Below are 25,465 nucleotides of genomic sequence, written 5' to 3' on the forward strand. Positions count from 1 at the left end.
ATTTTGACATGTGAATTTCTTTTGTAGTTTCTGATTCTTGTGTGAGACTCAAGCCTTCAAGTTTAGGTCTGCTTTTATTTGTGAACTTTACATGTCTTTATTGTTTAATTTTTGGTCATGAAGAGCTGGTTTGTCTAAGCTTATAGTTCTCTCTTTTGATTTCATATTGGCATGGCCGGATTGCTTTTGTCTTCAGGAGTTCCCACAGAGGCCCAAGTCAGATATGAATCAGATGCTCTCAGGCTTTCTCCTAAGGTCTGGATCCCTCAAGGAAAGATTTGGCCTCAGGAATTTGGGGTTTGGAATGGCCTGGGTGCCTGGCCCAGGAAAGATGCTGGTCTAGGGCAGCTGTTGGCTGAGCCACCCAGAGATGCAAAGGTAGATGGGGGGGGAAGCAGCCCCAAGGACTCCTAGGAACTGCACTGAGGAGTTGGGTTGGTCTGGATGTGAAGGATCAGGAAGAGGAAAGGTCAGACCCCAGTCCAAGAAAGAGGCTGGCGGGTGGTGCTGGCCCAGGGAAGTAGAGGGAGGTGAGGGTGGGGCCAGGCCCAGAGTGCTCCTGGGGACCCGAGAAGGCACTGAGTTGGTCTGGATGCAAAGAATCAGGAAGCAGTGGTGTTTTCACGGGTGTCTGTGGCGCCAAGACAAGGAATGGGACAGGGCCCAGGCTAGGAGGAGAGACCAGCGGGGTAGATGGGAGGGTGAATGAGGCTGCGGGTGTCAAGGCGCAGAGGGCGTGATGGACTTACCCCAGAGAGAGGCCTGCGTGTCAGAGAGAGGCCTGTGGGTCCTTGTTTGTAGACTTTTTAAGTTCAAATGGTCTCCACCCAGTACCTGGGTGACCCTGGACAAATCAACTAACCTCTCTGTGTCTCCAAAGCAATTTAATTCATACAATTTACTTACAAAGCAGTCTATCACATTATATATATACTATATATATATATACTATATATAATATATATATATAGTATATATATAATATATATACATATATAATATGTAGTGGTTATTAGTTTTATTTTGTTTTTAATCATTTTAATGTAGATGAGTGTATTGCCTGCATGTATCTATGTGCACCCATGTTGTGCAATGCCTGCAGAAGTCAGAAGAAGGCATTGGATCATCTGGTACTGAAGTTACAGATGGTTGTTAGCTGTCATGTGAGTGCTAGGAACCGAACCTGGGTCCTCTGAAAGAGCAGCCAGTGCTCTTTATCTATGACTCATCTCTCCACCCTCTAGTTTTATTTTCAAATCCCTATAAATGTCTGAGCTAAGGAGTGTCGATGGCTATGTTGAGTTTACCAGTGGAGGGTGGGAGCTTTTGAGAGATGAAACTTTTTTAGAGCTACATGGGTGACAAATTCTAGAGCTCCCATTCAAGTCCAGACATGTCTGAGTCCTAACTTGACTTGTTTGCCTTTCTATGGACCTTTCTTCCCTAAATGCTACAGTTGCTCAGAAAAGGGAGAGGTCTGTGTAAGTTGAAGTGAGGTGACTGGAGAAAGTTTTGTTTGAGATTGTGGGAAAGAATCTGTTTAAGAAGCCTGAATAAAGAAAGAAGGAGAGTGTGTGTTGAGAGCAGGAGGAAGGCAGCCCAGCCTTCTCTCTTTTCAGAAGATCTTAGCCTGTGAGGAAATCTAGTTCTCTACTAGTGACACAAAAGCAAGTACAGGCCTGCTCCAAGGAGCCTGTCTTTCTGGAGTCACCATTTAGCTCCTGAGGGCAGGAGGCAGCCCTTACCTTTGCAAGAGGAATCCGTGTGAGGAACGCTGTAAATGAAAGTGAAAGTAATCTGCTGGAGGACTGTGCCTGGAATCTGAAACCCGAGTTACCAGCAGGACTGTGGGTTTCTAGGTGGCTTTTCTGGTCACTGCCCTCACAGATAGTCTTGAGGATTTCCAGAGAGAAATTAGCACTTGAAGCACCAAATTAGAAAGGAAAGAATCCAAAGACTTAATTGAAAATTTACAAAAATATGCACAATTGTTAAGTCCATTACATTGTTAGACACAAGCCCCACTGGAGAATGGTTTAACTGCTACTCACTTCCCTTGCTTCCTGGGGGCCATTGCTTTAGTAGTTTGGCTATCTCAGCTTCTATTGAGACTTTTTATTTTCGTCCCTTCCTAAGTCTCCAGTGGTATGGCTTAGGAAGTCAACCATGTCATTTTTAAAGCCTACCAGTTTGCCTATGTAGCTGGTCAGTGCTACTATATTATGCCTGGGAGTCTGTTTAACTGCAGTTTCTGTCTGCCTGAAGCTTCCAGTGGTAATAGCTCTCCTAATGAACTTTGTTATTCTTTACCCTTCATCCTCTGAGTTTCCTTTGAAACTCTCCCAACTTCAGATGACTCAGAGATTTTAGAGAAGCATTTTCCTGGGGAGGAATTTCATTTTAGCTTGGTCCAGTCCTTCAAGTCTCACATCAGCACCTGCATTCCGTGCACTCTGTACTGAATCCCTGTGTTCCTGTAGAGAATTGTCTCAATGTATCACAATTACACAGATTCTTGAGGTAAATGACTTTGGAAGAACCTACTGAGAAAACTCATTGGCTCAAGAGCTAATAAATGGACTTAATTTACTCTGCCTAAAGAAAGTGTACCTGCCCGTTAACTCTGAAATGGTGGTAAACTGAGCTAAAGCAATGAAAGGCTGAAGGAAAAAATCTCCCAAGAGCAAAAGGAGAAAATTCAGAGTTGGCTTGGTAAAGGAAATGCTTTCCTGCAACTGCGAGTTGCAGTTGGGAACTGGTTTGGCATAAATTTAGAGAAGGCGCTTATTTATACTTCCTTATCCTGACATGATTGTATCATTTTCATATGGGAAGAAGTATAGCTAACCTCAAGATTCTCTAGAATGATACAGCAGAAGGCAAACACACTTCATATAAACTGTGCCAGGATATTTTCCCATGATTCCTGGTCAATGAATGGATCATAAAGTGGGATCACTTTATTGTAATTAAAGGATGAAAGGAAATCTACAGGTAAAGAGTCTTACTTGGATCTTGGTAACATGGAAGAGTGACACAAAATGATTTTTCAAGTGGGTAAGCTCTACACTGATTCATTAGGGATTAATATTCATGATTTGCCTGCACTCTTTTAATGTGGTTTCTGTCACTCATTAGGTGCTGACAGCACAAACCAAATGTTTTTTGCTCCTTATTTTACCATCTTTACATTTTTCTGTTGTCATGATTCATTGGCATACATACTGAATTATGTTGAATTTCACATACACTGGCAATGTCATCTCTTTTTTCTTCGTCTTTATTGGCAGCTTAGCAAAATTCATGTTTACAGACAGGAATCATATTATAGCAGTTTGAAGAATTAACTAGGGGGTGAAAAAGCATAAGAAACTGCCACTGTCCACTTTTAGATGAATATAATTGTGGATTAAAGACATCTGGAGAAATTTTTGGGTGTGTATGGGTAACTTAGTCTGGAAGCCATGATTTTGCATAGCAGCAGACATATTTGTGTGATGTTTACATCTATTCCTGTCAGTTACCTGACTGTAGGGATATAGAAATTAGGTTGTTGAATTGAAAAAAGACCAAAGAATTGTAAGATAATTTTTCTTGAATTACCAGAATAAAGAGGGTCTGAGGGATTTGGTAAACAAATTTTAAAATATTATGTTGTGTGCTTGAGGCTAGGGAGGAAGAACAGTAAATCCAGAAATGGATAAACGGAATAAGCAAAACAGAAGCAGCAATTTCTGGGGAACTCAGTGAAACTAATGAACAGGCGAAGTGGGAATAACAGAGTTTATAAAAAAAAAAAAACGTAACGCTCAAAAGAGAATGTTGGAATTTTAGTTTTCAGAAATTAAGTAATTTTGGTGGGAAATAAAGGACAAACTTGTGGTTCTGTCGTAAGTTTCTGAAATGGAATGGATGAGAAAGTCCTTTGAGTAAAAGAGTCAAAGGATTGTTTGGTATGGGGTTGAGTTTGTAGCATGATTAAGAGACCCAGGTTAAGGCCTGATTTTGAGGAAAGAAACAATGTGGTTCAAAGACCTTGGAGAATATGGGCGAGTGATGTAGAGTCCAAGATAAGATAAAAAAATAGAAAAATAAAGAAAAGATAAAGAAAAATAGAAAAAATTATTGTGATCTCCAAGAGAGCAGCAATGTGAGTTTAGGGAAATTAGAAATGGTAATAAATGTTTGAATAATTTTGAGAATTTCATACAATGTATTTTGATCATACTCACCCCCCCCATTTCCTCATAGATCCAAGAGTATCTCCCTAGCCCTTCAAGTTCATGTCTTTTTTTTTTCAAAAATTTAATAATCCATGACTCCAATTTGTTCTGTCTGTATATCCACTCTAACTCCAGAAACAGAAATAAATGTGAGACAAGAAAATGATTGATTTGATGGTTTGTGAGCGCCTCCTTGGAAAAACACTAGGTTCAATCTTCATGCTATAAACCAACATAATCATCATTGCAGTTTTGATGTAGAATGCAAGAGCACAGGGGTTTGTGATTGTTCTTCATTCTGGTCCTATGGGATAAGGGAGTTTAATCATTCCCATTTGCAAAGAAGGGAACAGACAATGGTTCTGTGGTTAGAGTTAAGGCAAAGTTATTGATTGTAGTCCTTTAATTGGCTATCACTTTCTAATTGGACGATGATGTACAGGCTGCTTCAAACTCCCAAGAGAATTCCCAAGAATCCAGACTGCACAGTAGTGATAAATGATAACCTGAGTAACCTTGTTTCCCTGCTAAGGGCAGTGATTGGTCAGCTCTATAGAACTAAGTGGCCCTTTCCCATTAGTTTCAGTTAAGGACTTTCTAACATTTGCAACATCAGTAGTTTTGATCATTAGAACACAATTGACATATAATTCGTATTTAATTTTTGGCTTATTTGCAGCCAAGTGTATTATGAATGCAGGTACTTCAGTAATATCATATATATATGATTTATAGAAGATAAACATTTTTTCCTCCCGTTTATTTTATCACCATCAAAAACACTATGTTCCATCATTTGGTGAATTCGTCAGTCCCCCTCTGCTGTCAAGGTAAGATTTTTCATTTCTGCATTTTGCTACTGATGTGACAGCCAATCATACATTTGGGCACTTGTAAGATCAAAATCTTTTTGGGTCAATAGTAAGCAATAATTATGTACTTATGAAACTGACATGTGCATGTAGAATTTTGGGGTGCAGTGCTTCCTTTAGAGGCTTCTCTGTAGCCAGCAATGGGGAAAGGGCTTTTTATCTTCTTGTCTGAGAGGAGACATTGTTGTGGCCCGTTTCCAGCATTGTTTTTATTTCTCTTTTACTTCTGTAGTTTTTTAGACGAGAAAGCAAACTATCCAATACATTTGATGACTTCTTTTGTAGACAAAGTAATTAAAGATATTATGAATATAAATAATGCTTAGGTGGTGTGAAAAAGCAGAGGAATGTGTTAGTTCTGAAATCTATATATACACTATATATAGTATATATAGTATGTGTGTTTATATGTACTTACATATATGTGTATGAGTGCATATATATTGCTGAATGCTACATAACAAACACATAGTGCCAGACAGGAGAAACCTCCCATCAAGTTGTTGGTCAAGGTAGGCCAAGAGACTCCCCAAATAACACAGGCTATTATTACAACCCTTTATTGCCTCCAGTGTTTGAAGGTAAGACCCTGTTGCTGAAGGTAAGACATATTTTGGACACAGAATTTAGAGCAATGGAATTGGAACTGACCTGGAAGCCTCCTCCCTGAAGACTAACTCTCAGAGTATCAGAGGATACTATGCAAGCTGTTCAGGGAGAAAATTAGTTAGGGGTCCACCTCAGCTGTAAAGTCTAATAACCACAACATTGACCAGTGCAGCAAACTAGCTCTATTGGTGCAGTACTGGCACTTTTATCTTGAGGGTAATCAACAGTTTTCTAATTGGACTTAAAACCCAGTCAGTGGGAGACAACTCATGTGTGGTACTCTAAACAGCCAAATACACATGGCTAGAGAAATCATATATCTTAGAGAAAAACCTACATCTGTCACTTCTCTGGAAAAATGTAATTTCTTACTGTATGGTTAATGTACATTATATTTATAGACATCTATACCTTTCACCACTCATCAATGAAGCTTCTTTTGGACCAGACTGAGGCTATTACAGAGTACCACAACTGGTCATACACAGAGAATAAGTGTCTGTGAAGTGCCCAGCCCCAAGGGAGACATCTACAATGCAACCTCTACATACCTAAGGCTCAGGGAACATAGAAGAGCAGAGGACAGAGAGAATATTAATGTGTTTCTCTATTCTCACCGTTAACCTTCCTTATGCAACAGATGATGGTCAACACAGAAGGCCACAACTGGCCAAAATGTAAAGAAGAAGAGACTGCAGAGTGTGTGTCCCTGGATAGGACTCCTATATTAAAAGTCTGCCATCCATGGCTCAGGGATCATTGCAAAAGAGGGGACAGAAAGGCTGTAAGAGCCAGGGGTGAAGGATGACCACAAGGAAACAGATTTCCAGGAGGCTGGGAACTTGCTCGTATGAAATTACACTAATGGTGACAGCATGCACAGACCCATGCAAACTCAAACCAGACAAAAACCCAGCATAGAAGTGGGGGAATGGTTAAAAAGTCCCAAGCTTAGCTGAGGAACTATTGGCAATGGATCACTGCTGGGTGATGGAGAGCTGATCTTCTTTAAAGGAGTGATGCTAAATAGGCTGACCAGGCTTCAGCGGATGAAATCACACCAAGGGATGTCTGGGAACACACATTTGACTCGATAATCCTTAAGATATATGACAGAATGCAGTATTCTGGTAGGGTGTTATGATGGGGTGAAGCTAGGGGAAAGGGGTCTAAATATGATTAATATGTATTAAATGCACAAAAATTCGACAAAAATAGAAAAAAGATATCGTCAATTAGTGCATGTAATATTGAAAGACTATAAACTTGCTCTGAAACGGGGGATTTTCATATGCTCTCATCATAGAGCAGGTGCTGTCTTGTGATCTGGCCAATGGGAATGTAGCTGTGCCTCACTGCAGTGATTTCTGTTGATATAAATTTCTTAGATTTCAGGCTTGGCCTGCAATCAGGCAAGATAGAGTCCTATTTGGCAGATGAATCTGGAAACTTTAACATTTAAGAGGACTTCATACTTGAAGGAAGGCAACAAATTTCACTAAATCACCTCTTATTTTATCTCTCATTATTTTTTGACAGTTGGTGCCCCTAGATTTGTGGGATTGTACCTGTTTTGATTTTCTACATTTTTTTCTTCACTAAGCAGCAGGACTCTCTCAGGTGTGCTCTGAGGACTCTACTCTCCAGTTCCCTGAGGCAACTCTCAGATGTGTTGGTGACAGATGCCTACAGAACTCCTCATTTAGGGGACACTAGGTGCCTCTTCACATCTCTCTATAGTTTCTCACTTAATCACGGATGCTTCCTTGAACACCCGCCCCCCCCATCTGCTCTTCCATCAGCCCCATAAAACCAGATAGCATTTTTAATAGTGTGTTTCCCCTACATTTTCTTTACCAGAAATTATTTAAAAGTTGCTAACTTCCCTATCTCATGTGGATTATGTGAGCACTAGAGAAAATAATTTAGATGTTGTTTTTGGTGGAGTTCTATTTTGGAGATGCATTCAGGAACGGCAATGTACTCATTGCTTCCACAGGATCATAAATGCGTTGGATAAAGAATAACAACTGAGACTTTTGTGCTATTCATTCACAAAGGTATCTTTTGGGTTATCTGGGAGCCTCTTTGATGGGCCTGAGTCATTGTTACTACATTCTCATCAGGGAGAACAGAAGCATCCTGAGCTGTACAAGTGTGGTGGGGCCCTTGGAGGCTGATGGGCTGACTCAGAGTATGTGTTTTTAGTATTTAGTCCTTCAGTGAGTACTAAGCTTAATGGATCTTGAGGACTTTAAATGTGCAATTTGAATTCTTTACCAGTATCAAAATAAATGCTGAATTATCTTCCAAATCAACCCGCACTTGTAAGTCAGCTTTCCAAGCTACTGTTTTCTGTGCCCTTTGACTGTTTTTTTTTTTTTTTCCCGTCTTGATTCTACACAAATATTCTCATTTCCACAGATCCCTGGGGAGTTTTGCTTTGCTCCTATATTATCCCATTACCCCTAATCTTTCCTCTCCTAGATTTAATCTGCTTGAGTTTTTAAAAAAAAAGAATACAGAAATTTGTAAAAAAAAAAACAATAAAAATAAATTAAAAATACAGAATATTTTAAATATAATATCTCAAAATCAGAACTTCCTTTGATAAATTGACTTTTTTCTCAACTATGCATTGCTAGATTTACTTTTACAACTTTATTAAAAGCTTTTAAATTGCCTGTGTTCTATTTTTTCTTCACATTTTCTGGTTTTTAACTCCTTTTTCGTTGGCATTCTTTCATCACTCTAGTCCTGCGCCGTCTCCCACTCTTCCATTTTTATAGTCAGTAGTTGGCTTTTTTCCACACTTTCCCTGAGTCTTCAAGTTCTTTTGAAATCATTAAACCTGTTTAACCAAGCTGTAAGTTAGCAAATTTGTAAAGGAAAAATAAATGAATTTCACTCAAATTCTTCTACTATTGTTTCTCTACCTAGGAGACTTTAAATATCTGTTATTTTCTATTGGCACTTTTTTTGAGTGTCATCATGTTTTGACACCTTTTGCAGCCTGGGATCTTGATCACATTGCTGCTTTTTTGTCTTTCTCTGTCTCTCTCTCTGTCTCTCTCTGTCTCTCTCTCTGTCTCTCTCTGTCTCTGTCTCTCTGTCTCTGTCTCTCTCTGTCTCTGTCTCTCTCTCTCTCTCTTCTTTCAGGGTAAAAACAACATGCCTTCAGTCTTTTCCTTTAGATTTTAAGGAAACTTTAAGCCCTTTTCAGCTAAATAGAGTGCTTGATTTCACATGGCTCATTGAAATTTGGAGGGGTTGAACAAATTCACTCTCATTTTAGGAGGCAGTTTGCTATAGATAATGCTGTGTGTGTCCAAAGCTGAAGATACACTTAAGAGAAATCATCTGTCTTCCATCTTGAAAACTAAACTTAGTGATCAGGAAAAAAAATTCTCTCATTGTAGTGGACGTCACAATGTAATGATTTTTACACATGATTTGATTTCATACAGGCTGATTTTTCAAATATATTTGGCTCACTAATAAAGGATGAGATACCTTTTTAATAAATATCTTTACATTTGTATGTGTGTGTGTGTGTGTGTGTGTGTGTGTGTGTGTGTGTACCCTTGTGACATGGTGCATATGTAGAATTCAGAGGAAAACTTGTGGGAGTCAGTTCTTTCCTTCCACCATGCAGGTTCTGGGAATCAAATTCGGGTCATCAGTCTTGGTGGCAAACACCTTTGTCCACTGAGCCATCACACCCAACTCAGAATGGGACACCATATAAGGAGATAGAAACTTGTTTAAAGAGTGTGTGTGTTCCAGAATTATCACCTATATTCAAATCAACTCAATTGTTCTAGCTATGTGCCTGATGAAAATGAATTACCATCCTTTTGTTAATACCAGTTTCCTTATTTGTAAATTGGGAATTAATTATTCTCTTAATTGGATTGATGAGATTTGAAAGGATGAAAGTATGTAAATGCATATATGGTACATAAAAAATCTATACATGTTAGATGTCAGGTGTATGATAATTTTATAGATCCTTATACAGGAACAGTAAGTTACAATGCAATGAAAATGTATTGAAATTGGTAACCAAAGTTACAGTTCAGATTTCATTAGGTGTGCCCTTTTGTGACAATAGAGATTTCAGATGGGTGACTGATTACATCTGTAACAGATTTCCTCCATCTGAAGCTTTTTATCTTGTGATTTGAGCCTTTCAATTCGTTATGCTTCTCAGTCTGCAGTCTTTGATATCATCCTCTTTCTATGGGTGAGCAGAGCCCTTTCTGACACTCCTTTTTTGTATGTATATAGAAAACCTAGCATTGGCAATTTTGATAGTTAATCTCAACTATAAATTCGATGAGCTCTAGAATCACCTAGGAGATGGGCCCAAAGGGTATGCTTGTGAGGGCTTATTTTAATTGGGTTAACTGGGGTGGGAAGACGTCTTCTAAAAGTAGGATGAGATATCTTTCCGTGGGCTTGCGCTCTGGATTGCATAAAAAAGAGAAGACCAGCTGAGTACTAGGATTCATCACTGCCTTCCTTTTGACTGTAAATGCAATGTGACTAGCTACTTCAAGCTCCTGTCACTTTAACTTCCCCACCATGATGGACTAGTCGTTGGCACTGTCAGTAAAGCTAAACCCTTTCTTCCTTAAGTTGTGTATGTCAGGTAATTTTATCACAGCAACAGGAAAAGTAATAAAGACAACAATGAGTTTTGAATGTTCTAGTGCCTAGTCCTTTGATGAATTGTTCTGGGGAGACTGGAGGGCCTAACAATATATATTGTTGCTTCTGATATTGTGGCCTCATAAACATTTCTTATTGTGATGTATTTTCCAATATGTTTTATCATGAAATGGGTCAGATTTGGACCAGAGTAACCATTACTATGGAAATAATACTTCATTAAGAAACACCTACTATGATGGTCTTGACTGGTTTTCTGCTTAATGATAAAACGATAAAGCTCTAGGTAGCCTCTAGGAAAAAAATCCTAAACCTTTCAGATATTGAAGCCACAGAGGTCTTTTCCTACAAGTGTCTTCAACTGCAATGATTCTTTCTTGTGCTTTTGATGGCTATCTATGAAATTTTAATTGGCTCTGACAAAAATGTTAGTGAACAACCAAGAGGAAATTTCTTTGTTAAAATTGCAGATGACTCCTTTTGGTTCAAAACAGTGCCTAAATGTCCTTGATTCTACTTGAATCGTGTGTGTGTGTGCGCGCGTGTGTGTTTTATCCCCTATCTATCATCTATCTATCTATCTATCTATCTATCTATCTATCTATCTATCTATCTATCTATCTATCTCCTTAGTCTGTCTATCTACCAATCTATGCATCTTCTATCCATCTCCTGCATCTAATGTTGTGGCATAGTGCCACTCGAATTTTAATGTGCATACATCAGAGGTTGAGTCTAATGTTCCGCTTTTCTAGAAAAAAATAATTCTCAGGTTATTTTGGGCCTTGCTGCTCATTAGATTAGGGTTTCATGTGTAACAGATGATGCTAGTGGCCTATCCATATTTCTTCACGTTCTTCTCTATACACAAGAGGATGCTTACTGCTAAACCTTCTCCTACCTACTTGATGGATTTACTTATTTATTTTTGGATTTTGGGAATACTTGTTTTAGATGTAATGCAAGCCCCTAATTGTCAAGAAATAATGCCCCTTGAAATGCTCATCAACCAATGTCTCAAGGGAATTTTGAACATAAATATTTCAGCTTTCTTTGTCTTTCAGTTGTTATAAGTTTCTCTAGAATTTTACATTACTGAGTACCTTTCACCATTTTGTACTGGCTGCTCTCCTTGCCTTGCTTCACTTCCTTATGTCTTAATGGGTATTTCCTGGGAATCTGCTCTTCACATTCTAAATTCTTATTGTACTTGAGTTTTTTTCTCAGGGTGTGCTCCTTGAGAAATTCAAACTAAGAACGTTGCTTTTTTACTTATTTTGTTGGCCTTTTTAAATGGAAGATATATCATTTACCTTAAACACCAGTTTATTTGGCTTGATACCACATATCATGGTAACTGACAATTCACAGATTTGACTTTCATACGACTGAAGCAGCATAAGGAATCTTTGAACTGGGTTCATTAATTGTAGCAATTTTAAAGAATTAGTATGGCCAATACTAATAGTGCCTTTCAGTATTTAGTACATTTCTAATCAACTTCAGAACATCAGTTCAGGGAAAATTGTTTGGGAAAATGCTTAAATGCAAAGTAATGATTAATTTTATGCACTTAACTCTGTGTGTTTCAGGTCAACAAGGGTACTCATGAATTGAGTATGTAACACACATTAGAAAAATAAAATCTAATCTACTCTTTAAGGATAACCCTTGACCAGCTGGACTGTCACTCACAAAGGTGACTTTTGTACTAAAAATCCCATTTGAGTCCCAATTTAGTACTCAATTGTCACTAAAGTCACTAACAGTGCAACTACATAGCATCTTCTCAGAACAGCTTCTTTAGTCTAATGGGAGTTTGATAATTAAACATTAGTGTTCTGCAGAGGCGATTTCTCACTCTGCCTGTATTTGGAGCTCATTGGGACTTTCTGCTGTGGTGGGGTTAAGAGTGGTAAATTAACATGTTTGGCTGCATAACCAGACTTACTTTTTCTAAGGGTTACATAAAAAATATCAGTGTTCAGGTGCATATTTTGACTATCAATACTGACATGGTAAGATTGTACAGCTACCTTAAGACATTCATTATGACAAAAGTTGTAATGATAAGACAGTATTTTATATTATACTTGTGTGCTTTTTCAAAGTGTTTTATTACTTCATGTTATGTAAAATAGTTTTATATATTTTTGAGACAGGGTCTCTCTGTAGTCCCAGCTGGCCCAGAACTTATTATATAGATAAGACTGGCCTTGATCTCGCAGAGACCTGCCTCTGCCTCCTGAATGCTGAGATTAAAAGCTTGTGTCACCGTGCCCAACTTAGTTTTTCAATTGACATATGTAACTTAAATTCAGTGAATATTGACATTAATAAGTGACGTGATTTAATGTAGCCTCATTGACAAAATACCATAGACTGAGTAGCTTATAATCAATAACTGAAAATGACAGTGTAAAGGCACTGGCAGTGTCAAAGTCTGGTGAAGATCTTTTCTGGATCTATAGACTGTACCTTTGTACTGTGTCCTCACATGTTTGAAGGGGTGAAAGAACTTTCTAGGAGCCTCTTATAAGGACACTAATCACATTCATGACGAGACTCTCCTTATGACATTCCGAAGGCCCCCTACCTCCTAATACTTTGGTTATTAAGATTTGAACATATGAATGAATGGGGGGCATACACATTCAGACCACAATAAAATGAAAGATCAATTTGAAGAAGTCTCTCTTCTAGAATACTGTAAAATAAACCTCCGAATAAGATTAATGTTATATCAGTGGCAAAGTCAAGGGCCATTTAAGCTGTTTTTCTGATTGTCATGCATTTAATTTAAAAAAATACTGGGCTCACAAACCCTAGAAATGTTTATAAAAGCTTATCCTTAAACCCACACTCTGCCTCTCACTCTCCAACAGGAGGAAGTAACAGATAATTAATTGAATGTGGGTTTGAGAGACTTGCCTTAAAAATGTGACAGGATACTATTTTTTCTGTTATTTAGATTGTATATCATATATCAATTATTTTCCCAATATTCTAAAGGCATTTTTATTAAAAAAAATAAGAAACACTATCTGTTTTTATTTGGAGTGTCTTGGGAAGAGATTTCCCAAGCCTTCTCTTTACTGACCTCATGATCAACCTCAAATCTTGATTAGTTTTCCAGAAGCTGTTTTGCATTATAGATCTGTGTGTGCATGGAAAAAGTTGTTAATCCCTTGATTTCTGCCTCATGTGAAGTCTGCCACTGCAGTTAGTTGAGTGATTATGTTAACACCCTACCAGGCATGCTTCCCCTCATTCTCCTTTTTCATCAGTTTTGGTTTTGGGGTTGAAAGGAACAGCTTTCAAAAGACCATTCAGAGCCTCCCTGTTTCTTGTGTTCTTAGACTGGCCTGCTGTTAAGCTTTTCATAAAAGCACACACATTTTCAGAAAGCCCATAAAGGAGCGTCTTCCAGGTCCATGTGCAGGGTTCCTTACATCACCAACTCCCAGGATTTGATGACTATTGTGTGAATTGAAATGAGAGGCATGTCTTTCTTTCATTGATTTTTTTAGGACGCATTCAACAGGGGCCAATTACCTAAGGAGAATGGCTGTCCAACTGGTTTGTTACCTAGGGCAAATGTTTAAATTTATTTGGAATACCAATACATGGAATATAATTTACCACTATATTGAAAACAGCACTGTTTTCTATAGCCAACTGTACTGTTAAAGAAGAGCTGAAGAATTTATACTTTTTGTATGGTTTAGATGAGAATTACAATTTCAACTTGTCTTCAGTGTGAAGCAATAGCATAGGAATTTGGTATATCGGTAAATAATGTTTTGAGATTTTCCCCATTCTTTTATGTAAATTAAGAAAAAAAAGATTAAGGAAGATTCTTAAAGAGCACATTATTAAAAGATCAACTTACTGAGTACACAGTTGGAGAGTAACGGCTCCTTTCTAAAATGACAGAAGTTGTCCTGTAGTTTAAAAAGTTCACTGAATAAACAATATTTTTCATACCTCCCATAACACTTCCAGACCTATATTGGTTGTCAGACATATTTGGAAGAATCTTTGTTGAAAATTAGTTTTTACATATTCACACAAAAAGAAAAAAAAATTCCACGAACAACACATGAAGCATACTTTGGTTCTTTCTTCTACCATGGATCCCCTGACCCTCCTCGTAGGTCACTGCGGCTTTCTCTAATAAAAAGCTATTGATTGGATATGGTACAAAGAATAGAGGCAGCAAAGTAGTGTGGAATAGGGTTCAGAGGAGGAGACTGAAGGAAAGCTGTACCTTGCTTGGAATGCTGGTAATAAACAATATGATTCCTGTTTTTGAAAGAGTTCAAAGGAAATAAAAGAAGGGTTGATCTGGGCCAGTGACCCTGTGTGAATGCCAGGAAATGTGTCTGAGGTTGATGAATTACCATGGTTTTATATAACAGCATATATTTTTTCATAATTTTGTCATTTTACTGCTCAAAGAATGAAATAAACTGCTATTACAAGAAACGGCCCTTACTGTGAGGAAGGCTATGCTTGGCAATATGAACAGGTGCAAGAAGGACAAAGCCTTTCCATAGCTTCACTCCTTATAGCAGCTAAACATCTGCATCACCTACCCATGACTTCCCTTATTCTTTTGTACTTTTCTGCTTAGATCTAGGGCTGGCTAATAGCACTAATGCTTCCATGCCAAAATTTTCATGGAATCCTGACAGCAATATAATAAGGACTCCTCTGCTGAGGCATGTGGGTCCACAGCTACGGATACTTTATTTCGTGGCCTGTATTCCTTCAAATATATGAAGAGAAGAAATAAAAACAAAGTCCAGCAGTATAAATAATTGAAATGAGAAATGCTGAAAGGGGGAAGATTTAAACATCGAGTCTAGACTGTTTTTATTTTGCAAGAAGGGGAGGGGATGAGGGAGGTGTGAGTGGACGTGATTAACGATTGAGGGATGGCCGAGCTGTACCTTTATCTACTTTCCTGTGTTGTGGGACTAGGAGAATGTTTTGTGAAATTGAACAGCAATTCTCCTGAAAGGAAGAAAAAAAGCTCAAAGCTGATCTTTTCCCATGTGTCACATGAAATAAATGAGGGCATTTATGTTACCAGGCATGTCAACACATTTTTTTCCCTTTGGTAAATTTTTGTTAGGTAAATTAAATGTTGTGAGCAGGTACAATATCAGGGCTAAACTTACCAAGGCCATTAATCTTCATGCCTCAAGGTGATCAATTCATTGTTGAAGTGGTTAAACTGGAACATTTCCCCAGTGGACTCAGTCCTTTCTAGAAGCATTTCTTCTCCCTTTGGAATTTTAAACAATGGAACACTGCTATATTTTCTTTATCTTTTGTTTGTAGTCTGGAATTAAATATTTTGTTTACTTGTTTGCTGTCCTTACCAGCTCCACTGTAAGATTTGTAAAGTTATGGATTCTATCACTGAGGTTTAGCATTGTCTCCTCAGAACATGGCCATTGAACATATAGTCACTGAAAAGTTGAATGAATGAGTGACCACTACACAGCTGGCATGAGATTGTGACTCTATTTTGCTATAGTAAAACATAGCTAGTTTCTTTATTACCTCCTAAGCAATCTGTTCAAAACATACTGGAATCTTTTAGGAAGAGGCACAAAAATACTTAATACCTATAGAAGTGCATCTTGGAATTAATAAAGTATGGTGAGAGAGCTGTCATCACACCTCTTACAATCATATTTTCACCTGTCTTGTGTGTCAGCAACTGGGTGCTGTTCACCAATGAAGAAAACTCACTGGCACCAAATTTGCTTTGGAAAATCTGTTTTGCACCTTTAAAAATATTTTAAAAGTAGACACACATCTGTGTTGGTTCATTCAGCCGAAATTCTCTTTTACTGGGCCAGGTTCAACAAAAGGGTAACAGGGAGATGTTTTTTGTTCTTTCAATTTCAATGATTAAACAACCATTTCTATTGTCTGCTTTTGAGTTTTTACAAACATTGTAGCTACAGCAGTAATTACTAGATTTCGTTTTTGTTCTACTGAACAATTTTTATTGAAGAATGCCAAGCACAGGCAAGACTGCATACAAACATTGAATTTAAATAAAACAACCCTAGAATTCACTAGACAAAAGAAAAGCATTAATAATGAAAATAAGGCAACTGAGTTCCCCCTTGGCATTTGCATTTTGCCACTCACACTCTCATTTTCAAATTACAGTAAAGTTATTATTGTTTCTCATGTGTTAATATGAGAACTACTTGATTTCCCAATGAAAGATTTTGATGATCCACTTTAATTCTGTTTCATTACAAGGAAAATTAAGAGCATTTTGTCGTGTATGCTCAGTGTTGTAATTTCCTCCTCCAGTTTTCACTTCTAAATGCCAAAAACATTCGTGGGCCTTTCTATTCTGACATTAGTAAGAATGGGACTAGACGATATATGCAAAGATTGCGACTTCAGGTTTTGAAGTTACTGATCCAAAAAACTTGATTGCCCTTTCTCTACCCTTTCATGAATATTTATAGAGAATTGGGGGACTATATAATAGCTGATAAGTACTATCTACTAGGTGTTTATTATATGCCAAACATTACCTAAATTTTCCACACATATTTTCCCAGGTGAACATATGAGGTAGAAGTTATTACATTTAAAGGTGAAAACAAACAAAGTGGAGTTAGGAAAATAGCTCAGCTTATAAAGTCCTCACCTTTCAAGCATGAGGACCTTAATTAAATCCCTAGAACCCATATAAAGGAAACTGGGTATGGCTATGTACACTTGTCATCATAGTGATAAGAAGGAGTGCCAGATGGATCCCTAGGGCTCCCTGGCCAACAAGCCTAGCAGAATCCATGAGCCCCAGCCTCAGGTCTCAGTGAGAGAGTCTGTCTCAAAACACAATGCTCCCAAGGAATAGCACCTGAGGTTGACCTCAGGCTTCCACTTGCATGCATACACACCCTTACATACATATGTATGCACCCCCACACAAATATTCACAAAAACAGGAAGAGGAACACCTCACACCCCCACACAGAAATACACCCACATAAACTTAGATTTACGGAGTTACAGTGACTTGTTTATGGACACAGCTAATATATAACTGAGTCAAAGTTCAAATTCAAATTGGTTGCCATAGCTTTTGTCCCTAACTGCTTTGAAACACTATAAGCATGACTAGGAATAATGCAAGGAAATATGTCTTAGGAACAGATTCAGAAGTGGATCTGACAAATACAGATTTTAACTAGGAGTACTATTCACCATCTCCCCTAGCCATTTGCTCAGATGGGGGGTGTTCAGCTGTGTAAACATATGGATTCAACTTCTTTGAAATTCTTTAAGTAATTCAGCCAAGAAACTACCACCCTCCATACCTCTGTAATAGGGTGTTCACCAACCACTGAGAGAAGAATCAGGCACAATATGACACTTATTGATTAAATATTCTATACAAACTGAGATGTGGTACAGAGTGGGGAGTGCTAATGTTTACATTCGGATATCTAAAACAGGTGTTTGAGTGCACAAATGCATACTTCAGAGCCCTCTGAGAGACTGTTATTGGTTGTGCATGTCTGAAACTGGAAAAAGATTATGGGTTATATGTTCATAGGCTCATTTATGAGAGCAGTTATATGGTGTCAGGTAGCGAGAATAGGAACAAAAAGCAATATGGAAACTAACATTAGAGAACAAATAAAGCACACATGAGACACTGATAAATTTTTATAAAACACATTCACATCATAGTATTAAGACATCAAGAAGGATCAGAACAATGATCAGGTCTATAGACTGAAAATAGTTCTTGTCATGATAAGAAGTTGCAGTTATGGGATGAAACCTAAAAAGGATAATTATTCTTTGAGAAGAGTGAAGATGACACGGTAGGAGTGAAGCACTGATCAGTTTTCCTCAACTGAAGTAGAAAAGGTGTTCTAAGTTTACATAATGGACATGCTCTACTGTCTTGGTGTTCTTGGAGGTGTGTAGAGAGGCACTGTAACACACTAAGGAAGAATATCTGGGCAGGAAGGACAGAAGGAATGTAAGACCCACGGGGCTTCAGACAAAATCCTAAATCTTTCATTTACTAGTTTGTGTGGCCTTGGGAACATTACACTTCTGTGCCTCATTATCTGAACGTGTTAAATATCATGGGGTAGTATGAAAATGAGATGGCTTAGCGGTTAAGAACACTGGATGTTCTTGCAGAAGACCCGAGTTCGAATCCCAGCTCCCACATGACAGCTAACAACTGTCTGTTAACTCCAGTTCCAGGGGATCTGATGGCCTCTTCTGTCCTCCGTGGGCATTGCACAACACGAGTGCACTTACCTGTATTATGCCAGCAATAATACACTCATACACATAAAATAAAATAATAATAAAATATTAAAAAATTAGAATAGTGATGCAAATTATTTACTGTAGAGTCATTTCTATTTTATGTGTATAGAATGGTGATATCTATGTGTCTGTACCATTGTTGGCCACAGTACTGTACTTTGATGTGACTCTTTGAGCATGGACTTAAATAACATGCGTATTTCAAAATGCACTTTTCTTGAACTTTCATTTGGGTTTTGGTGAATGGGTTTTATTTGTCAAGAAGGCAAGGACAGAGAAAGTAATTTGGAAAAGGGTTTGCCTAGTAATATAGAGACTTTCAGTTCAGAAAGCACTGGGTTTCAAGGCTTTTCATTTTTTCAGTACCCCCTCCTGGCAAAATATCCCAACCCTCCAATCTTCTTCCCACACCCACTATCCTGCTGAAGTCCAGAGTCTATTTTCCTTATACATTCAGGAGTACTGAGAGGGGTTTGGGGAAGTCGGCAACAGAGAAACTGAAAGGCAGGCCAAGCTGAGCCTACAATGCTGGCAGAGAGCCAGGATAGCATTGATGACTTCAGCACTGGGGGAAAGCTCCAGTTTCTCTAACTGTTTGATGGCTTTTTGGATGGCTGAAAAATAAAACCCAATCTGTCATGTAACTAACTGAATTCCTTTTAAATGCTTAATTCCACTCTCTGTGCAAACCGCATTCCTTTTAGTAAGTTTAATGTTCATTCCAGATGTTGGTTTTTGAAAACAAATAATTTCCTCTGAAAGGGACATTCAACCCAGAACATAAAAGCAAAATATCAATCTGATAAAGTGCTAATGAGTCAGCTCATGAACCTTGATATGCTTGATATTTGCCAGTTGTAATGATAGAAATGTATAGTAAGTCATGTCTAGAGTTGCTTGAGCCAATTGAATCAGAGGCAGAAAGCTCAGGTTTAACTTGTTTCATTTTATGGATGGAGAGGCTGACATTTAAAGCTCATAGGTCCAAAGCTGACATAGCCTGATGAATGCATAGTACTTTGCTTGAATCTAAAACTCTAATGTTGGTAATCTGAAAATTTCTGCCACCCAGGGCTGAGGGATAGTTGTAGATAGGGCCAGGACTTTCAGTTGTTTCTGCTTTCCAGGATTCAAATGCTCTTGTTTGCATCCTAACTCACTAAAAACCGAATTAAACTGCTTCACACATTCTGTTGACTGGCTACTGAATAGCTGTCGCAACAAACTGGCAAGGTTATATTCAAACAAGAGAAAAAAAATAAGTAGTGGTATTGTGCTTTGTAAAAAGCCTCCTCTCCTAGTGCATGGCATTAGGGAACCAAGTTTACCATGAAATGTCTTTGCATTGTTTAACGGAACCTGATGCACAGTTTAAAAATGCATCCATGGTTTGTTTTTCAGTAAAAGTTGATACTGAAATATCTTCCAAATTCAACATGCTTTATTTTTCTAAAATATTGGAAAGCTTGTGAGACAATTTGTGCGGGTGTTAAAAAAAACACAGGCAATAATCAAAAAACCTATACTCAGATTGATAAAAGCTCCACCCCATTCCAATTTTGGGCAGATAAGATTGCTGCGTACCCCTGAGTTAAAGTTTGGGAACAGTACTCCACCCATGTAGGTGTAATAAGAGGCCAGAGGCATTCAGTGTACTGATAAAGATGTTTGGTTCTTTTGGAATGCCAGTTGATCCAAGAACTAGGTTTCACAATTACATTTGTCCCAGAATTCAAACACATTTTATAACTAGTCTGAATGTAATTCTCTATTCTAGAGAAATGAATCTCTCAGCATCTTGTATACCCATGACATTAGTGCTTTCTGCAGCAAGGCATTTAGAAACATGTATGGATGGTATCTGGTTTTGGTCAAATGTTAATTACTAAATCCAATGTAGCTCTCCTCTGTTATTACTTATTAAAAAAATCTGTTTTCTTATCACATTTAAAATACTCTAATATTAAATTATGTATTTGCTTATTTGCTTATTATACCTCTCACCCTTGTGTCTTTAAATCACACAGGGTCAAGGAATGCAGTCCATTATGTTCTCATTTTTTAGCACTCAATACAGTGCCTAGTAGTTATTCAAAAAAAAAACTGTTTTCTTATCACATTTAAAATACTCTAATATTAAATTATGTGTTTGCTTATTTGCTTATTATACATCTCACCCTTGTGTCTTTAAATCACACAGGGTCAAGGAATGCAGACCATTATGTTCTCATTTTTTAGCACTCAATACAGTGCCTAGTAGTTATTCAGTAAATACTCATAGAATAATCAGTGAACTACTTGATGTCAAATATTCCCTTAGAAGCTACTTTTGCAAATATCATTAGAACATGTTCTATATTCAAATTAATATTTACCTAAAACAACTGAATTGTAACCCATGTACAATTTAGTCCTTGTAAGATTGGAGTGACTAGTTTGTATGTTGAATATATATATATATATATATGCATTAGAAATGTGAGTTGGGGCTCTTCTTTTGAACATCACCTTCAGAGAATCCCAAAGCAAGTGCAATATCATTTCTTCAGGCTCCACCACATCTCTGAGAGTATCTACATTGTACAACTTGATTAAACGTGTAACTTCATAAGATGTGACTCTCAATACTTGTGTCTCTATAGGACAATGGTGTTCTGTCAAAGAAGTTAATCAGTTATTCAATTAGTTAATTATCAGTGTTATCTGAAAGTATTTTAAAAATGTTTTCCCCATTCTATTAACAAAGCATTTTGTCTAAAACGAATCAGATATCACTTTGCCATTTTTTCACAAGCCCTGTGATTTTGGTTCCCCACACCTACAAAGTAAAGGTTAAACTTTTCTGCATTGTGCACATGCTATAATATTTTCATATCTTCCTGAAGATGTAATCTGTACCTTAAAAAAAACTTCTATGCATTTGATAGGCTATCCCTTTATGGGTCAATGCCTTCTGACCCTCTGGTCTTATTTGGGTAAGGAGAAGCTTCAGTGGGAGACTGGGGAGGGGTTCAGAATATGGTTAAGATATTCTAGGATTCCTCCCTGGACAGTTTGCTGTGAATTGGCTGTATTCTTTTTTTGAATATTGGAACTCCTGTTAAGCCTTCTCTACCAAAGCTTACAGATAATAACCACGTGCTCCAGAGTATTACTTCATCCTGCATCACTGCTTGATTGTACAGAATTCTGCTCTACACATTTACAGGTGGTTCCTTTATTGACTACTACTCAAATTACTTAATATATGTATGCTATAATTTAGCTGGCTAGAGATTGACTGGTGTGGCATATATTTCTCCTTTAATCTACTTATTGTCTACCAAACTTTCCTAGCCACTCCTTTTCTGGAATCTTATATCCCAATAATGCCAAAGTGTCTATGATTCCTCGGTTAGACTGTCCCCCTGCACTTCTGCATGTTCTGTTCCCTCTGCCTGAAATATACTCACATTTCCAATAATTCGTATAAAATTCTCCAAGTACCTGAAATGCTTAGGTCAAAAAATTTCCAGGTGCTTTTCCTATAGGTGAATCATACAGAATTGATTACTGATGCCATTTTTATATAACATGCCTATTATCACTACTGTACACCTTCATGTATTTTGCCACTGCTAGATGGTTACTTGTTTGAGAACAGGAACTATGTATTATTCATCTCTACAACCCCAGAGTTGAGCACAACATCTAGAATTGTGTCTGTTAAGTCAAATAGTATTGAGAACTAGGACTGACAGTAAGTAAAAGCAATAAGTAAAACTAGAGAGCAATGGAAGTTGGCAATTAAAGCCTTTGGTGAGTACTTTTCCCATATTACATTTGTTTCCATTTATAGATGGCCATTTTCTTTGGGTAGAGAAGACCGGTCCTCTCTTGATGCTATGTATCCTTTCATGACCACCATGATTCTTCTGCTGGGGCTTAGCTACTTCAATCACCAAGTAGAAAACAATACATTTACATTTAGTTTCTCATAAAATAGTTTTCATTGCACAACTTATGATATATATATATAATCTCCTGAGTACTGTAAAAGATATCTGTCTAACTTAGGAACTGGAGACCTAAATTCAAGAAGTTAATGTTTCACTAAATTGACCATCATGAGACTTAAGTCAATCATTCATTCATTTATTACTTGAAGCCTACATGACCCCATTTGAACTGGTGGCTCCCCAGGGACCATTATGAACAAAAAGTCAGTGACCTGTAATCCTTAAAATGTTTGGTTTTTTGACATATGCAGTGTAACGTTATCCATTTAGTGGCATGGTTTCCTTTAAAGAAGTGTTTGAAGAATACTTTGAGTAAGCACCTGTGCTATCATTTATATGATCAAATTGTGTATTCATCAAAACTACCATTCAAAAACAAGACTAAAGATGTCCTATTCTCTGGGTTTTGTATGTGTCTCTCTGGTCATGGTTATCCTATAAGCAGGGCTTTACTACTTTGAGAGTTAGAAAGCAAAACAATAAAACTTATTTCAATGACTATGGAACAGATATCTCTCAAATAATACATGTTTTCAAATTCATCCAATATGGATATATACTTTCTTGCTTTCCTTTGTCTTAGAATTGGGTATGGAGTGGGAGTTCAGACCAAAGAGAAGTTTTAGTTCTGGGTTTCTAGATTTGTTGTATATTCAGACTATCTGAAAACTTCTAACATACACGTGTCCAGTTTTTACTTTATTTCCTCCTGGACTGAGATTCTGAATGATAGTCCCGAGGTAACGATTGATAAGCTACATGCATAACCTGTACTTCAGATGATCCTAATGAGTATTGCTGAGGTCACATTGTCAGAAACACTAGGTTGCCTAAAGAGCACATATGAATCTGTCATCGTGTTTTGTTTTCAAGCTTTCTATGCCACATTGGACTAATTCCCATCATCCCACACCTATCCTGTCACTATCTCAGGCTTAGCTTCTTCTGGATCCCCAAATAATGATGTTTCAATAAGATTACATAATCTTTGCTGTTGGGAAAGTACTGTGGGAAATATGTTACCAAAGTCACCTGAATTACCTCAGGGCTTCATCTTCAGGACAAAAATTGAAAGGTGACATGTCACATAGCATAAAACTAAAATTTCATTGGTTTGCACTTGTGCTGAATTAGTGTTAAACATCTAATCACCTCTTTCCTCCCCTCTCCTTCTTTAACCCCTTTTATTTGTTCATTATAAAATCACGTAGCTCTGAAATCAACATAAACCAATATAGAATGTTCTGTAGTCTGTAGTCTTTATTGAGCCACAGCTATTATTCTCTATTTCTTGGAAAAGTGGAAAGACATTCTTTACCTCATTGTGCACACTACATTGTTATCACATCAAGGTACCACACTTTCTAAAGAGGATTTCATGAAAATAGATTATCCTTTTCTGTCTATAGCAGCCCCCATCATGTTAATTATCATATTCATAGCATATAGACGTCAGAATATCGTGAGGACATGGGAAATAATATGTCCTTTGTGTTACCCTCCTTCTCCTTTCCTTCGTGCCCAGGTACTTTTTCACTCAAAAGAACCTAATGCAATTGGAGAACTGTGGGCATACACCTAACACAGTCACTAGTTCATCAATCATATTTCGACATATCTGAAGATCAGTTTCATTGACATGACCCACTTATGATCCTCTGATGGCCTTATAATGTAATCTTTATGAATTTGAAGAGCAATATAAAAAGAAAGAATCTGTTTTTTCCATGAAATAAAAACTCTTTAATTTAGAGGATTTCAAAGCAATCTTGACAGCAAGGGATGTGGAAGGTGTTTTAGATAGATGTAGTCTAGTGGTTTTCTTCCATCACAGCACCAGTCACACTGTATAAGTAGGCAATTTTAAGAATCAGAAATCACTTGAAATGTGTGACATCACTGTAACAATTCCCCCTTTCCAGTTTTAAATAGAAAATGTCATAGAAAACTGTTTATGACTGTAAATATGATTGATTTAAAAAATATAATAATCAAAAAGTAAATAAATATTTACTTAAGTACTTGAAGTAGGGTGAATAACCCCCATGCCTTCCTAAAGCATATGTCTTAGTCCCCAGAACCTGTAACCATGTTACCTTAAATGACAAAAGGGACTTTGCTGTTGTGTTTAAGGATTTTGAGCTGAGGAAACTTATACTGGACTTTTATTGTCCTAATTACTTGTATGGGGCAGAGATAATCATAAAGGTGATTATAAGAGGAAGGCAGGATATCACAGTGAGTAGTAAGAACAATGATGACAGAATTGAGATGTTGGGATCCAGATGACCTCTAGAAGCTGAAAAAGATAAGAGGGGTCCTCCACAAAGAATCCAAGCCTGTTGATGCCTTGATTTCAGCTATGTGATAGTTATTGGGGACTTTTGGCATCTAAAACCCTAAGATGATAAACTCATATTACTTTAAACCACTAAGTATGCAATAAATTTTTATAATAGCAATAGGTAACCAGTATGATTTCCATTATATGTCCAGGCCAGTGAAACTTGGTGTGGGATAAAAATTCTCTTTCTTCTTAGATATCCATGACTTGTCATTTCAGTTTCAATCCAAATGCTACCTTCTTTCTGAAGTCTTCTTATCCCATCCACCCCAATTCATTTGCCTAGCACTTTACCAAAGAAATGTGATTCTTATTCCCTCTTGCTTTGTATTATAGTTGTTTGCATATGTGTTTTATCATTTCAATTAGGCCTCAGATTTTCTGAGAATGGAGGTTACATTATTA

This window comes from Nannospalax galili, unplaced genomic scaffold (genome assembly GCF_000622305.1).
Source record: "Nannospalax galili isolate Female #2095 unplaced genomic scaffold, S.galili_v1.0 scaffold3, whole genome shotgun sequence".
In the NCBI taxonomy this organism is placed as follows: domain Eukaryota; kingdom Metazoa; phylum Chordata; class Mammalia; order Rodentia; family Spalacidae; genus Nannospalax; species Nannospalax galili.